Raw genomic sequence first — 11,169 nt, 5'->3', positions numbered from 1 at the left:
TTGATATTGATCCAAATGCCATGAAATTTTGCATGATTGTTCCTAACATGTTAATGGATGTTTGAGGCTTGATTGTGAATTTTTCTCATTTACCATTTCTGTTTTATGCATGTGTTTGCATGGTGTGACAATTTGTGTCACACAATTGGATGATCAACTTGTGCAATTTCATTTCCATATCAAATGACCTCTGTTGATTTTGATTTTTGTATGAAGATTGTATTGGATGTGTTGAATGTTCATAAATTTTTCCAGAATTATTTGAATCATTTCTGTTTTGATTTGGAATTTTCATTCTCAATGTCCAAATGTATGCTTTGAAATTGTCTTTGATTTCTCTTGCTTATTACATGGCTTTGCTTGATGATGTTGATTTGGTACTTTTTAGGACGTGTCCCTATGTGTTTGAAGTTGCATTGTGTTGAATATTAGCTCCTGTTTTGAATTTTTTCTTCACCTTTGACCCTAGGCTTTGACCTAGTGGTTTGGACTTACATGTGAGCTTTGAATTTCAGGACCAAACACCTAATCTCCATGGTTGATGTTGCTCCATCATTTGAATGTTGATATTTGCTATTGATTGCTAACATTTGGTTGTTTTGTAGGTTGATGATAATTCACTTGAGTTTGCCTTATGGCATTATATGTTGCACATTGGGATTGTCTGTTTGTTGTTGACTGTTATCTGTTTGTCTAAATGTTGTACTGATTTGTTTAGTTGTTTACACAGGTACCTAAGTTGCTTTAAGTTCATTTGAACTTTGCTTTGCTTGTGGTTGGCATACCACTTAGGTATAATCCCTATTCTTCATGTAGTCTGGAAGACCTGCTGTTATTGGCAGGCACCTGTCTGAAGCCCTCCTTAAGAGGCCATGTTTTTGTTTGTTTAATTTTGTGCCAAGCAGGTTAAGTCCTCTTAAGAGGCAATTGGCAGATAGAAGGGATGTGCAGTCCACCCCCTGCTATTCATTTGAGTCATTCATATTGCTCACACCATGTGTTGATGCACTTGAATAAAAAGCCCAAAATCTTGTTGTGTCAAACATGTGGAATAGAGTCCCACATTCTGGACTCCCACACTTTCATTGATTGAAGCTCTCCCAGGCCAGGGATAAGAGCTATGAGGTCTTACCCTCATCTCCCATTTCATCTGCTTCACCCTAACTCTCAATGTTAGGGTTAAGAGCTCAAACACCCCTTTCCAGTTGGCTTGTTTGTCGAGGTTGATTTGACCCCTTGACTAAAACCTAGCTTTGTATGAGCCACTTGTTTGCATATAGTGTGTGTGCTTGCTCTCTTGTGCTTGTGTTTGCTTGATTGATGTTTAGGCTAGCTTGCTCCCTGTGCAAGTTAGGTTAGGACTAGAGACCTCAACTTAGGGATCGTATGCATGACAACTTCTAGGCTCGAGTCGTAGTCTCCCTAGTAGTCTGTTATCTCCCTAGTCTCTGGTTAGGATAGAAGTTCTTTCCCTGTTAAGGGGAACTACGTCGCCCTGATCCTCATACCAGATGAGGTACGTAGGCAGGAGATTGAGTTGATTTCTCCGGGCAACCTTTTGCTTTTTCAACCTTTTTGTTTGTGTTGTTTGTTGGAGTCTGACGTAGGTCCAGCGATTGGCAGTCGGTTTCCTATGTGGGGTTGTTTGTTTCGAGTCTGACGTAAGTCCAGCGATTGGAAGTCGGTTTCCTGTATGTATTGGCTTGTTGGAGTCTGACGTAAGTCCAGCGATTGGCAGTCGGTTTCCTGTGTGTGTTTGCTTGTTGGAGTCTGACGTAAGTCCAGCGTTTGGCAGTCGGTTTCCTGTTTGCGTCTTGTTTGGCGTGCGTTAGTCGAGCTACGAGTGCTCTCATTCTTACTCTAGTTAGAGAAGATACGTATGCATAGGATGCGATATCCTAGCGAGCACGTTTCCCATTTCCCCGAACTACGTCGACTCTGATGTTTGTGTCTGACAAACTACGTAGGCCCAGGATGCGATATCCTGCCGAGTCCACCTTCTTCCGTCTTTCATCTGTGTTTCCTTCCAGTGTGTGTGCAGTTTTTGAGCAGTTATCTAGCAACCTTTATTCTATTCTTTTTTAGCGTGGATCCCGTCGAGTACGACGGATGCGTAGGGGTGCTAATACCTTCCCTTCGCATAACCGACTCCCGATCCTTGCAATCTCTGGTCGTGAGACCATTCCTTTCCAGGTTTACTTCGAGCGTTTCCTTTCCCTCCTTTGGGATAAATAACGCACGGTGGCGGCTCTGTTTCTTTTTCCCGCCGGTTTTTCGTGTAATGCGACACCTTACCAGTGCCAATAAGAAAAAGTCACCAGAAAAAGAAGGAACAAAGAGATCAACATTGAAGTTCCCTTGTAGATTGAAAGTTGATGAAAAAAAGGGAAGTCAACTACTTGTACTCAGTCTTCATATACCTCAACTTGTAAGGTTTTGTTAGAAAAAATTCTTTGTCCCATATTCCTTAGGCTTTGATGATAACAAAGTATTTAAAGAACAATTTGGTATACTAATATTTGTTCAAGTGTACAGGACCATAGATTAAAATTTCATGAACAATCCAAGTATTTATTCTGAATAGAAACATATTAAGAGAAACTTAAAGACCAGAATTTGATGGATCAAAAGCTAAAGATCGAACTCTAAAGAAGTTAACTTCTGAAGAGGTCAACGTCTGAAGGTCAGAGTTTGAAGGTGTCATCCTCTAAAGACCAGACAAGGAAGAAGTCTGCTTCTGATGAACAGAACCTGAGCCATTCAAAGCACAAGGATCAAGGTGACTCTTATAGGTCATTGTCAACCTATGAGACTACTTTATCACATGAATTTATAAGCTCTATTTTATTCATGAAGTCAGTTGAGATGTAACTGATAATTCTTGTTGCAATAAAGGAATTTCAAACAAGCTTTCAACGTCAGTAACCATTAAAAGAAATATCTCAAACTCTCTATTCAAGATTCTCAAAGAATTTATTATGTTGGATCTTTAATGACTTTTTTCCTTCTCTATTTAAGGAGCTGGATACTTGAAGAAAAATAGATCTATTGACACTAAAAGAGAAGTTACTATGTCAAAACAAAGTACAAGTTGAGCTTAGGATTTATTATCCTTGTATATCTTAGAAATCCCTAAGTCTTAAAAGAGTTCATTTGCATTATATTCTTTATACATCTTTGGTTGTATATCAAGTGTATTACCCCAAACAATCATTTATCTGTTAGGTAGATTATTAGAAGTCTCTTATTAAGTGTTTGAGCATTTGAACTCTCTTGCTTATGTGTTTGAGCATTGGAAGTATCTTGCTTATGTGTTTGATCATAGAAGTCTCTTACTTAGTATTTGAGAATTGAAAGTCTCTTGCTTGCGTGCTTGAGAAAATTATAATCTTGTGTGATTATATTAAAAATATCTTGTAAGTACCAGGGGACTAGATTTATCTCAAACTGTGAGAGAAACCAGGATAACTCTGTGTGTCTCTTCTTTCTTGCATTTCATATTCGTTGACTACCTCTGATTGAATTAGATTTTATACCTTATGTTTAGAAAATGGACAAGAGTTTAAAAAGAAATAAAAAGTCAACATAGTTCAACCTCATCCCCCTTCTTATGTTTTTCTCACCTTCAGCTGGCATCAAAGCCTAGTATGTGCTAGACATTTAATAGTGGTGCAGAAAAGATCCTGAGAAAAACATATTAAAACATGTATGGAGTTTCTAAAAGTGGAAGTGGTACTCCTAATCTACATGATACTATTAATCATTATTATAACACTTTAGAAAAGAACAATTATACAACTAGACCTCCAACTTTCAGTGAAGACTCTACTGAGTTTGAATGGTGGAAGAGCAAGATGTATACTCATATCATAGGTCTTGATGATGAGTTATGGGATATTCTAGAAGATGACATTGATATTCCAGTCAATGGAGTTTGAGTGGTGTCTGATAGAAAAAATATCAGAGCTGCTACAAAAAAGATCTATAGAAAACATCATAGAGTTAGAGGCATCTTGGTTGATGCTCTACCTTATTCATAGTACATCAAAATAATTGATAAATATACCACTAAGACCATTTTTAAATCCCTATTCCACATATGAGAGGAATAAACAAGTTAATGAAGCTAAGGTTAACCTTATGGATCAATAATATGAGTTATTCATACTGAAGGAGGATGAATACATTGAAACCATGTTTTCTAAGTTTCAAATTCTTGTGTTTGGACTTTAGGCTTTGAATAAGATTTACACTACATCTGATCATGTCAATAAGATTCTTAGGAGTCTTCCTGTTAGATACATACCTAAAGTGACAACTATCTAGGAGGCTAAAAACTTCAACACGGTAAATCTTAAAAGTATTATCCGCAATCTCCAGAGCCATAAGATAGAGCTCAATGAAGATGAACCTGTCAGAAAGTCAAAGCCTCTTGCTTTGAAATCTGTTGTTAAAACTGCAAAAGTTGCTCAAGTCTAAGAGTCTGAAGAAGCTTCTCATGTAGAAGGTTCTGAAGATCGTTTAAATGATGAGGAAATGACCTTTATCATCAAAAGGTTTCAGTATTTGGCCAAAAAGAACAAGAGATTATTTGGCATAAGTAGTGCTTTAGAGGATATAGCTCTATAGACAATAAGGATGACCAAAAGGAATGTTTCAACTACAAGAAGCCTGGTCACTTCATTGTCCAGAAATGCAAATGGACAAGTCAAAGAAGGGAAACTTTCAGAATAATAGCTTTAGAAACAAGTTCAAGAAGAGTCTCATGGCAACATGGGATGAAATTGACAATCAAGAAGACTCTAAAAGGGATGAAGAGCAAGCCAACCTTACTTTGATGGGTCTTACATCTTTTGAAGCAGATTATGGTTTTGAGGAAGGGGAATAAGTATTTTCTAAACTATCTTGTTCTGATTTAATTACTTTCATTCAAGATCTCATGGGAAGGTTCAAGAGAAAGCTAGACACATTAAAATATTGAAAAAGTAATATGATATTTTGAAGGAAGAATTAAATTTTGTTTAAAGCAAAAAATGAAGCCTTAGTGAAAGATCATATTGCTCTAATAAAAGAAGTGTCTGATAAACCCCTTGATGAGCATGAAATGTATTTTTAAGAGTCTAACATAACTGGCTCTAATAGAACTAAACTTGCATCCATGATTTATGTTGTAAGTAGTAGCAAAATGGGAGGTCTTAGTTACTCACAAAAATCTTTTAATTCAAGGTTTGAAACCTTGAGTCAACCAACGAATTCTTCTTCTTCAAGCTCTGCTCAAAAAGGGTTTGACTCTTATTTTATACCTGCTACTGAAAATGCAAAGGTTCTAAACCAGTCAGAACCGAAAGATATTGAGTCAAGGGTTCTAAAGAAACCAGAACCTAAGACTCTGAAGTTAAAGGTTCTAAAGAAGCCAGAACCTAAGACATCAGGATCTAAGGTTCAGAACCTAAGGTCAAGATCCGTTCAAAACAACACACTTTTAAATCAAACGTCTTGAATGATCCTAAGCCTTATCATATGAGAGAAAAGGTACAAAACAAGAAGAAACCTGTGAAAACTAACCCTAAAGGACCCATAAGACTATGGGTACCTAAATCTCAAATTGCTTTTGCTATATATATGCTTCAAGGGAGAAGCAAGACAACACTCATGGTACCTGGACAATGTCTTCTCATGACATATTACAGGAGAAAAGTATATGTTCCAAACCCTAACTCTGAAAGAGGGAGGAACTATGGGATTTTGAGGCATCTATAAAGGAAATATCATTGGTATAGGTACTATTGGTAACTCCTCTATATCAATTAATAATGTTTGACTTGTAGATGAACTTAAATTTAACCTACCGAGAGTTAGTCAATTTTGTGACAGCGGTTATGAAGTCATGTTTAATAAGAACAACTGTATAGTCATGAATGAATCTGACAAGTTAATAATGTTCAAAGGTAGAAGGAAAGACAATATTTATAAAATTAATTTATCTGAATTGGTTGTCCAGAAGGTACTTTTCCTTCTATCTGTGAGTGATGAGAAGTGGCTCCGACACATAAGGTTAGTGAAGGAGAAGAGCGATCCAAATCGCAGCGGAATTTAAAAATTTCTCCTTTAGTGATCCTTACAAATGGGCAAGATCAGTGATATAATCGTTACCTCTTGTGGCGATTGAAACCTTTTATACAAATCTACAGAGCATTCACGAACGTTGAATAGTGACAACGCCTCTACTCAGTCCACACAAACAGATTCCTTCAATCTCAGTGCTAGCTGCTACGAATGAAGGCTTTGAGTGAGATAGAGAGAGAGAAACGAAATTACAACTTCACAAATACTTCTGCACAAGGGTTCTATTTATAGAACCACTTGTGTGAGCTGCAAGCTAAAAAGCCCACTTAAGCGTATGTGGCCCATATCTTATAATATGCCAAAATCACTTAAGTGTGTGGTATCTTACCATATTTCGTATTCTACTTAAGTACACTGTATCTTACGATGTTCTACAATTCACTTAAGGGCACCATACCTTACGGTGCTCCTTATTTACTCTATCTCTCATCAATCCGTCCTTTTGTGTGTGACCCAATAGGTTTTCGCGACATTAGCAATTATATTAAATCACGTATTTAACATAATAATCAGTTGGCGATATCTAGCAACACATCACTGCTACCAAAGACACGAAAATGTCATGTAATATGACAAATCCTTTTGTGATAGTACTTATGTGTACAATGACCCTTTTGCCCCTATGCCTATATTAAGCACAAGGCATAAACCGTGTCATCCTTGTCCAATTCAATATTGGACCCGTAGACATTTATCCTGTTATGCAGGATGGGCAAATTCCATCTAGGTCACTCATGTTCCTCAGCATGCTTCGTGGAGTACCCATAAACTGTCTTTATGGTCATCCAGTTACGGACAACAGTTGATCAGTAATAAAGCACTCGAGTCTACATCTAGGGTCCATAGTGGTTTCAGGTTGAAGGGTGGTATACACCACTATCACCATGGGAATAACTTATGACATTTTGCATAACATTCTATATGGTATTCTCATAGCGGGTCAATCCATTATAAATATTACTCCTAATATTCATACCTATGTTTAAGACTTGATAACTCCTTATCCATGATCCATGAGATGTGATCATCAGTCTATATACATAACAGTCTTAATGCTTTAATATTATCCCACTTCACAACAAAGCTCGACTGCGGATACTTTAAGAATAATGTCCTTATGTTTAATGGGATCTCATGATTAAGTCACACTTGATACATTAAACGGGCTATCTATTCTAGGGACTTTACTAAACAAACATAATAAAGAAAAATCATTTTATTATTAATAAATAATTCGATACAAGTACCAAAAATATTGGCCTCTAGGGCTTACATCAACAATATCGAATATGCACCTCGCGTAGGCGAAACCTACATTATTCGATACTAGTCTTGATGAGTGCTAAAACTTGGAAAGCATAAACTTAATATTTAATTTGAGAGAATTTGCAGTTATTCTGATCTCACCGGCTTATTTATCATATAAATCGTCTCTCACATGCATCAACATACATTCACATGCATCAACATACATACAAAATGAAACAGTTATGGCCCCTAGCGCAATTGTTCTCCCAAGCCAATGAGAGAACCTAAGCTAACCTAATAACGATCTAAGCTTCTCCAAGCAAGATCTTCAAGGTTGTCCTCCTTTGATATTGTATTCTTCTCTTTCTTCATAACATTACATTACATAAAAGAAACTTGTTTTACATACGAGGGAGTGAGATGAGAAAATAAGTTACATTAAGAGATTAAAAGAGAGGCACGACACGCAGGTCGTATTTTAAAATCTCAAAACAAAATAAAGGAAAACTAAGGCCATAACCGATCACCACAAGATAGTAATAATAAACACATTATTATTATTAATTTAAATTATGTTAATTAAATAAAACAAATTAAATTTCGGTGACCGATCACACTACGCAGAGTTTTCACAGGTATAAAACAAGAAGAAACCTGTGAAAACTAACCCTAAAGGACCCATAAGACTATGGGTACCTAAATCTCAATTTTCTTTTGCTACATATATGCTTTAAGGGAGAAGCAAGGTAACACTCATGGAGCCTGGACAATGTCTTCTCACGATATATGACAGGAGAAAAGTATATGCTCCAAACCCTAACTCTGAAAGAGGGAGGAACTATGGGATTTTTAGGCATCTATAAAGGAAATATCATTGGTATAGGTACTATTGGTAACTCATCTATATCAATTAATAATGTTTGACTTGTAGATGGACTTAAACATAACCTACCGAGAATTAGTCAATTTTGTGACAGCGGTTATGAAGTCATGTTTAATAAGAACAACTGTATAGTCATGAATGAATTTGACAAGTCAATAATGTTCAAAGGTAGGAGGAAAGACAATATTTATAAAATTAATTTTTCTGAATTAGTTGATCAGAAGGTACTTTTCCTTCTATTTGTGAGTGATGAGAAGTGGCTCCGACATATAAGGTTAGTGAAGGAGAAGAGCGACCCAAAACACAGCGGAATTTAAAAATTTCTCCTTTAGTGATCCTTACGAATGAGCATGATCAGTAATATAATCGTTACCTCTTGTGAAGATTGAAACCTTTGATGTAGATCTACGGAGCGATCACAAACGTTGAATAATGACAACGCCTCTACTTAGTCCACACGAACGGATTCCTTCAATCTTAGTGCTAGCTGCTACGAATGAAGGCTTTGAGTGTGTGTGTGTGTATGTGTGTGTGTGTGTGTGTGTGTGTGTGTGTGTGTGTGTGTGTGTGTGAGAGAGAGAGAGAGAGAGAGAGAGAGAGAGATAGAGAGAGAGAGAGAAACAAAATTACAACTTCACAAATGCTTCTGCACAAGGGTTCTATTTATAGAACCACTTGTGTTGGCTGCAAGCTAAAAAGCCCACTTAAGTGTATGTGGCCCATATCTTATAATATGCCAAAATCACTTAAGCGTGTGATACCTTACCATATTTCGTATTCTACTTAAGTACACCGTGCCTTACGATGTTCTACAATTCACTTAAGTGCACCGTACCTTACAATGTTCCTATTTACTCTATGTCGCATCAATCCGTCCTTTTGTGTGTCACCCTATAGGTTTTTGCGACATTAGCAATTATATTAAATCACGTATTTAACATAATAAATAGTGAGCGGTATCTAGCAACACATCACTGCTACCCAAGACACGAAAATATCATGTGATCTGACAAATCCTTTTGTGATAATACTTATGTGTAAAATTACCCTTTTACCCCTATGTCTATATTGAACACAAGGCATAAACCGTGTCATCCTTGTCCAGTTCAATATTGGGCCCGTAGACATTTATCCTGTTACGCAGGATGGGAAAATCCCATCTAGGTCACTCATGTCCCTCAGCATGCTTCATGGAGTACCCATAAACTATCTTTATGGTCATCCAGTTACAGACAATGTTTGATCAACAATAAAGCACTCGACTCTACATCTAGGGTCCATAGTGGTTTCAGGTCGAAGGGTGGTATACACCACTATCACCATGAGAATAACTTATGACACTTTGCATAACATTCTATATGGTATTCTCATAGCGGGTCAATCCAGTATAAATATTACTCCTAATATTCATACCTATGTTTAAGACTTGATAACTCCTTATCCATGATCCATGAGATGTGATCATCAGTCTATATACATAACAGTCTTAATGCTTTCTTGCATGATACTTTCAGCCAAGTAAAACAACCTAAGTTAGGAATGTGATTAAATTTTTTAGGAAATAAGATGGGGAATCATTATTTGATGCATGGGAGCGTTACAAAGATTTGTTAATACTATGCCCTTTTCATGGGCTTGATAAGTGGATGATTATCCATACCTTTTACAATGGTCTCATTTACTCCACAAGGATGACCTTAGATGCGGCTTCCACATCCGTTCTATAGTTTAAGCATCTCACCTTCCACATCCGTTACTCATATCCTTGTTGCTTTTGTTTCCCCCTCTACTCTCTACTGTGAGATATACAAAATTAATGGGCACACCGATAGAGACTACCAAATGATTCTCGCCAGAGGATCCACCCAAGAAAATGCCAATTTTATGAACAACAACCAGAGGAACAATCCGTACTCTAACACATATAACACAGGGTGGTGTGATCACCCTAATTTATCTTATAGGAACAACAACCCCGTCAAGCTATGGGACCGACGAGTTTCCAAAAAGATACACCAACCGAGCCTAAGAAATCCAACCTAGAACTTTTGATGGAAAATTTCATGATGATGCAAACCCGTCAAAACAATGAGTTTAGAAATAAAAACCTCCTCACCAATGAGGCACTTAGGCAACTGAACACTAAGGTTGACAATGTTGTCACCCATAACAAAATGTTGGAGACTAAAATCTCCCAAGTAGGTCAACAACAAGCTGCTTCTTCTATCCCTCCCGGATCATTTCTGGGGCAACCTGAACAAAATACCAAGGGACATTTGAATGTCGTGAAAACTTGTAGAGGAAATAAATTGGGTAGTTCTAGTGAGAGAGAGAGAGAGAGAGAGATAGGTTGAAGAGATTACCAACACCTCCTGAAAAGGAGGTTGTTGAAGCGGTTGAGAAGGAAGCACCATATGTTTCTCCTCCTCCCTACAAACCTATTGTTCCTTTCCCACAAAGGCTTGTGAAAGCCAAAGTGGAGGTACAATTCAAAAACTACATGGATCTTCTAAAAAAGATCCACCTCAATGTGCCTTTCACCTAGGCACTAACTCAAATGCCCTCCTATGCTAAGTTCTTAAAAGAGATTTTTTCCAATAAAAGAAAGCTAGAGGACCATGAAATTGTGGCTATGACCCTTGATAGTAGTGATGTGATTCAAAAACATGGTAAACCCATAGCTCAAATATCTAGGAAGTTTTTCCATCCCTTGTCATATAGGCACCATGGACTTTGAGAGAGTATTTTGTTATCTAGGAGCTAATGTTAGCTTGATGACTTTGTCTGTGTGTAAGAAGTTGGATATGAGAGAGATAAAACTGAATAATGTGTTTTTGCAACTTGCTGGTAGATCAGTTAAGTATCCTATATGTGTATTAGAGGATGTTCCAGTGACATTTGGATAGTATTAT

At 37.1% G+C, this 11,169-nt stretch overlaps 1 non-coding gene across 1 annotated transcript; it reads right to left on the bottom strand.

The window, feature by feature from the left end:
- Positions 1-9,787: 9,787 nt before the first annotated feature.
- On the bottom strand, positions 9,788-9,894 carry LOC127099413 (small nucleolar RNA R71). Its single transcript, XR_007793917.1, has one exon. It is a non-coding gene; the product is annotated as a small nucleolar RNA R71 (small nucleolar RNA).
- Between the last annotated feature and the right edge of the window lie 1,275 nt (positions 9,895-11,169).

The sequence above is a fragment of the Lathyrus oleraceus genome, chromosome 6 (assembly GCF_024323335.1).
Source record: "Lathyrus oleraceus cultivar Zhongwan6 chromosome 6, CAAS_Psat_ZW6_1.0, whole genome shotgun sequence".
Lineage (NCBI taxonomy): Eukaryota > Viridiplantae > Streptophyta > Magnoliopsida > Fabales > Fabaceae > Lathyrus > Lathyrus oleraceus.
Note: the sequence above shows the minus strand (reverse complement) of the source record. Positions and strands in the feature narration are given on the sequence as shown.